Raw genomic sequence first — 6,000 nt, 5'->3', positions numbered from 1 at the left:
CTCCTTGAAAGAAGTCACCAAAATATCCAACTTAAGGACTTTAAATAAAAGTGCTAGGTGGGAGACACCCACCATGGTAATATCTTTCTAACTCTTCTTTTCTTTTAGCATTTGTTTATTGAGTTTTTGCTTTTTTGGTTAGCTTAGTTTGGTAGAATTTTTGTATTGATCTAGTATTTATATGATAGAATAGGTTTTGGAGGATGAAAACCATGTTGAATATCATGTTTGGTGACTCTAGAGTCCCAAAATTTTGCAAAAACAGAGTTCTGTGCGTGGGCACACTGCTGTCCATACACACAGAAAATTTTTGAGTCCTCTGTTGCGTGCGTACGCACGCTAGTGTGTGTATGCACTAATGATATGTCAAAAAAAAATTCTATTTGTGCATATGCACACAGCTGTTCGTGCGCAACCCCAATTTTGAACCCTCTGTCACATCCGTACGCACGGGCTTGTACATACGCACCACCCCTCAATTGCCCTATTTGTGTGTATGCATGAATTTAAAATTCCAACCCCTTATGTGTGAAGCCTAAGGTGTTCGTACAGCATTCCCTTCTCTTCCCCAACGTTTCTTCCTCTTCGTCTCCAACGTCTCCCTCCCAACCTCCATTGCCATTCAATTTACCTCCACAAACCATTGTCGGCGACCACCACAGCTGCCATTAAGCCTCTTCTTCTTCTTATCCATTTCTCTCATTTCTTCTTCTTCTTTTTCATCCCTCTCTCCCATTCCCCCTCTCTTCTTCCTCTGCCATTATCGTCGCAGCTCAGTTGTCGTCACAGCCATTCACCACCCTTTTTTCCCTTACTTTCATCTCTCTTTTTTCGCCCTTTTCCTGCCTTTCTCTCCATCTCTGAGGTAGCCAAACAGAGCACCTGTGGTAAGTGCTGATGCCAGGGCATTTTGGCCAGTTTCACTGATCTTTTTTTACTGTTTTTAGGGTAGTTTCATGCATTTCCTTAGAAAATAAGCTAGTTTTGGGTAGATATTCACTTACATCTTGATTCAAGCATACATTGTGCACTTTACATGATTTCATGAGGATTTTGCATGAATTTAATGACAAATTAGATGTTGTACTTCCCATGACTTGGACTAGAACTTTGATGCACTCTATTGCTTGATTTCAGGACAAAGGAAGCAAGGAAGAACCACGTTAGCAGCCACGTTAATCTAATTAACGTAACTCCTAACGTGGAATGGGAGTAACTTGCAAAGTTAATGAGAAAAGTAATCGCCAATAACGCTCCCGAAGCCATCATTGGCCACGTTAAGAGTCACGTTAACTAAGTTAATGTGAACTCTAACGTGGAGGAAAGAAAATGGAGCCAACATTAGTGACACTTACCTTTGTCACTAATGTTGGACCAAGCTCATAAGTGGCCACGTTAGTTGCCACGTTAACTTAGTTAACGTGGCCTCTAACGTTAAGAAGTAAAGGGGAAACCAACGTTAGTGACATTCAACTTTGTCACTAACGTTGGCCAAGTCACAATAAGCCACATTAACTCCCACGTTAACCTAGTTAACGTGGAAGCTGACGTGAAGAAAGTAGGTGATCGACAACGTTAGTGACACCAAACATTGACACTAACGTTGGGATTAACCCACACAAGCCCCAATAAGCCACGTTAACTCCCACGTTAACCTAGTTAACGTGGAAGCTAACGTGAAGAAGGAAGGTGATCGCCAACGTTAGTGACACCTAACATTGTCACTAACGTTGGAAGGAGCCCACACAAGCCACAATGAGCCACGTTAACTCCCACGTTAACTTAGTTAACGTGGAAGCTAACGTGGATAAGGGAATGATGAGCCAACGTTAGTGACACTCAACTTTGTCACTAACGTTGGAGATCGCTAGCATGGCCACGTTAGAAGCCACGTTAACCTAGTTAACGTGGACTCTAACGTGAGAAATAGGGGCACATTGGAACGTTAGTGACAAAGGTAAGTGTCACTAATGTTCTCGAAGGTTGGCAAGCCTACGTTAAAAGAGCCACGTTAACTAAGTTAACGTGGACTCTAACGTAGGAAAGGGGGAGACTTCTCAACGTTATTGGAAAAGGTAAGTCCCAATAACGTGTGCGAAGGACAAAGAGGCAACGTTAGTAGCAACATTTATGCTACTAACGTTGGAGTTAATGTGGCTCTTACTTTGGTGAGGAACGTTAGTGAAAAAGGTGATTGTCACTAACGTTCTCGAACCCACATTTCCACTTAAACGTTAACACCACTAACGTCCTGAGCTAAAGTCTCTGCCCACTTCACACTTTTTCTCTGCAAGTAAAACTAAGCCCAATGAAGAAGATAACTGCTTCAAACTCAAGATCCAAAGGCCCATACCTAAGACTTGAAGAGCCAACTAGAAGATCAGAAGAGTAGTATATATAGGAGTAGCTTTGAATTAAAATGGGAGTTGGAAATTATAGGGAGCCTCTTGGCATAGAACTACTCTCTATATTTTACTTTCTCTGCACTTCTAGTTTCATTATGTATTCTCCATCTTTGTTTTCATTTTCCAGAGCTATGAACAACTAAACCCCTTTCATTGGGTTAGGGAGCTCTGTTGTAATTTGATGGATCAATACTAGTTTTCATTATTCTTCTTTTATCTTTTCTCTTGATTTTACTTGAAAGCTTTCGATCTTCATCGAATTGGGTAGTTATCTTGGAAAAGAAGCTATTCAAACTTAGATCTCTTCTGAACCTTGAAAGAGGAATGAAGAGATCATGCTAGAAATGCTTTCTCATGCTGGACCAAATTGGGTTTGGATGGATATGTGACTATAATCCTCTCAACACTTGATTTGGGAAATGCATGTGGTATAATCAGTGACCATACTTCATCTCTTCTCATGAGCAATTGACCAAGGAATTGACTATTGATCAAGATTTGAGAGATTGAATTACAAGGAATTGCAATTCGATCACTTAAGATTGCCAAGGAGATCAATGAGTGCATTGATTGAGGAAGAGATGAAAATGAAATTGATCCGGAGAATGCAACATCTCCTGAGCCCAATGAACTCCCCATTTCTGATCTTACCCATTCTCTTTAATTTCTGTCATTTACTTTTATGAGCACTTACCCCATTCCCATTTAAGATTCTGCAATTTACTTTCCGTCATCTACATTCAGCTCTTTATTTCTAGCATTTACTTTTCTGTTATTTACTTTCCCACCATTTAATTTTCTACAATTCTCAACTCAAATTCTGATTCGCTCAACTAGAACATTCCTCTAATTAAAGTTGCTTGATCAATCAATCCCTGTGGGATTCGACCTCACTCTATTGTGAGTTTTTACTTGATGACAAATTCGGTACACTTGTCGAAGGAAATTTGTTATGAGACAAGTTTTCCGTGCATCAAGTGCCACCAGCGCAACCCCTGTGGTTGCCATTGTCTCTGCTACCGTGGTTACACCACCACTTTCTTTTTCCTTTCTCCATTTGTTGCTTGTTCCAGGTTCTTTCCCTTTCTTTGCCTTATTTTAATTTTTGTTAGTTAACTGTTAGATTAATTAGTTAATTTTTCTTAATTAAAGTAGTTAAATGCATGTTTTAGTTGATTTAGGTGGTTTGGTAGATTTGAATATAGTTTGTAGAGGATCTTAAGTCTAGAATTTTCTACTGTTTGGTTTGGATTACTCTTTGTTTATTGGATGATGATGGTTCAATGTTTTTGTTATATGATGAACTTTACTGCTTTACTTAGTCACATTTGTTCGTTTGGATTCCTATAACTTAATTGCTGAATTATTGTTGAATTCATATAGATAAATGTTGATTGAGTGAATTATTTTGAATTCTAACTGAATTGCTGCTAGAATTTTATGACAATTTGCTGAATTCACTTGATATTCTTCTGATTCAGTGAGCTGTTGAACCATGTGGTTTACTTGTTGTTTTTGCTAAAATTATGCTGCCTGAATTGTTTGATTGTTTAACTTGTGCACCCTTGATAATTGTTGTTGATTGAGATGAGTTTTATAATGATCTTGTTTGGTATTAATGCCAACAATGTTATCACACTATGTACAACTCCATTAACCAATTGTCCAGGTGCATGATGTCTTATTTGCTGCTGTTATGTTGCTTAAGTTTTTGGTTGAAGCTATTCCATAGAGATGTGTTGGTTGAAGCTGCGCCAATTGGTTCTTAAATTACCTCAATGACTTTATTGTTAGGTTTTTTGTCAAAATTTTCTCCTTCAAAGATTATTTTCAATTCATTTTATATCACTGCATTGAAGTGAATGCTTTTATGTTTCTTCATGGCCAAAACTCGTGAATTATGCTTAATTGAGGTCCCTTTTGACTATACTTGCAAAATTGGTACATTTTGACCTTTTTAACCATTCAATTACACTATTGGCTCTTAAATGATTCTTGTGTTACATTAGGTATCACTCTTACTCCTTTCCACGCCAATTTTACAATTTTAGTGGTCAAACGCATTGATGCATGATTATGCCTTGTTTTCCACTTTTTCTTACTTGTTTTATTATCAATGATTTGTGCATATGCGTTAATGACTTGTGAAGCTTAGTTGCTTAAATATGTGCACTACACATACTTGAACTAGTCATTTTTAACATATTGCTTTACTTGTGAAGTTGAAAGTGAGCTTGTCTATTTTATATTATTTTTAAACCTCTCAACGTTAAGGGTCATGCATGCTATGTGCATAACAATTAACTTTTTTTTTCCATTAACACTTTTTTTTAACTAACTTTTTTCTTTTTCTCAAGACATAGCAAGATTGTTTCCCTACGTTCTCTTTTTATTGAATGGGCAAGCTGACTTACTATAGTTGACTTCGATTGATTGGAGGATGTGATTTCTGCTTGATTTTGTTTTGTCATTTCACTTCTTCTTCCACTCAACTCTATTATTTCCTTTCACTTCACTTATAGTTTTACCTTATTTTTTTTTTACTTTTTGCCTGCTTGTCACATCACTCCACTTTATGTGCCTTTAAAATACATTTTATATGCCCGTTCCTCTTTTTTTTTTTAGGATGTCTGACAAGATACGCAACGAAAAGGCCACAGGATCCAGTAAAAGGAAGCAGACTTCATAGACCACTAAAAAAATGGATGCAGCATTTTATGACAGACAGATCTGTGAGAGAGACAGAGCTGATTAGAATACACCTCCCATTGATCCGTATAAGTTCAGCAGCCTTTACTCGAAGATTAAGTTCCCCAATTTCCTTTGGAATAGGAGCCTCTATGTTGATTTGGATAGTGAATGTGCATCATCTAAGTGTCCTTAATTTGGATCTTTGATTAGCTTAGACTAGTGAGTGTGCATCATCTAAGTGTGGGGGAATGGAGTTTGAGAGCATGGGTAGAGAAAGTGAAATGGATATTTTGGATTTTTTTAGAAAATTTTGAGAATTTGGTACATATTCATTGATGCGTGAGTATCTTTTCTATACTTTCATAGTAATTTAGATATAGATTTATTGAATTTTTATTAGATTTTGATGTTTTAGACCAGTTTGGACACTACTTTGATTCGCACTGTTGTTCTGATTATTTCAGGTAAAGTTTGTGCGAGTTGACAGAGTTCGTACAGAAGAAAAAGAAGAAATTTGGATGTTGTTGGTGCGTACGAACCCTACACTCTCGTACAGCAGTACCAGCAAGTGCACTGGGTCGTTCAAGTAATACCTGAGCGAGTCAGGGTCGATCCCACGAGGATTGTGGCTTGAAGCAAGTTATGGTTATCTTGCAGGTCTTAGTCAGGCAGATAAGAAGATTTTTGTTGAAATGCAATTTGATTGTGAATTTTTGAATGGAATAAAGCAAAAGAGGTAGAAAATAATGATAGGAATAGGGTTAAGGATTGGAGATGCTTTGTATTTCTGAATTAACTTTGGTATTACTGCTTCCTTTGCTTGTGAGTAATTTCTTCAATAGCAGGTTGTATGTGATTGACACTGGTTTGAGCAGCTGCCAATAATCCTCCAGATCTGAACCCC

Source organism: Arachis hypogaea, chromosome 19 (genome assembly GCF_003086295.3).
Source record: "Arachis hypogaea cultivar Tifrunner chromosome 19, arahy.Tifrunner.gnm2.J5K5, whole genome shotgun sequence".
Classification (NCBI taxonomy): domain Eukaryota; kingdom Viridiplantae; phylum Streptophyta; class Magnoliopsida; order Fabales; family Fabaceae; genus Arachis; species Arachis hypogaea.
Note: the sequence above shows the minus strand (reverse complement) of the source record.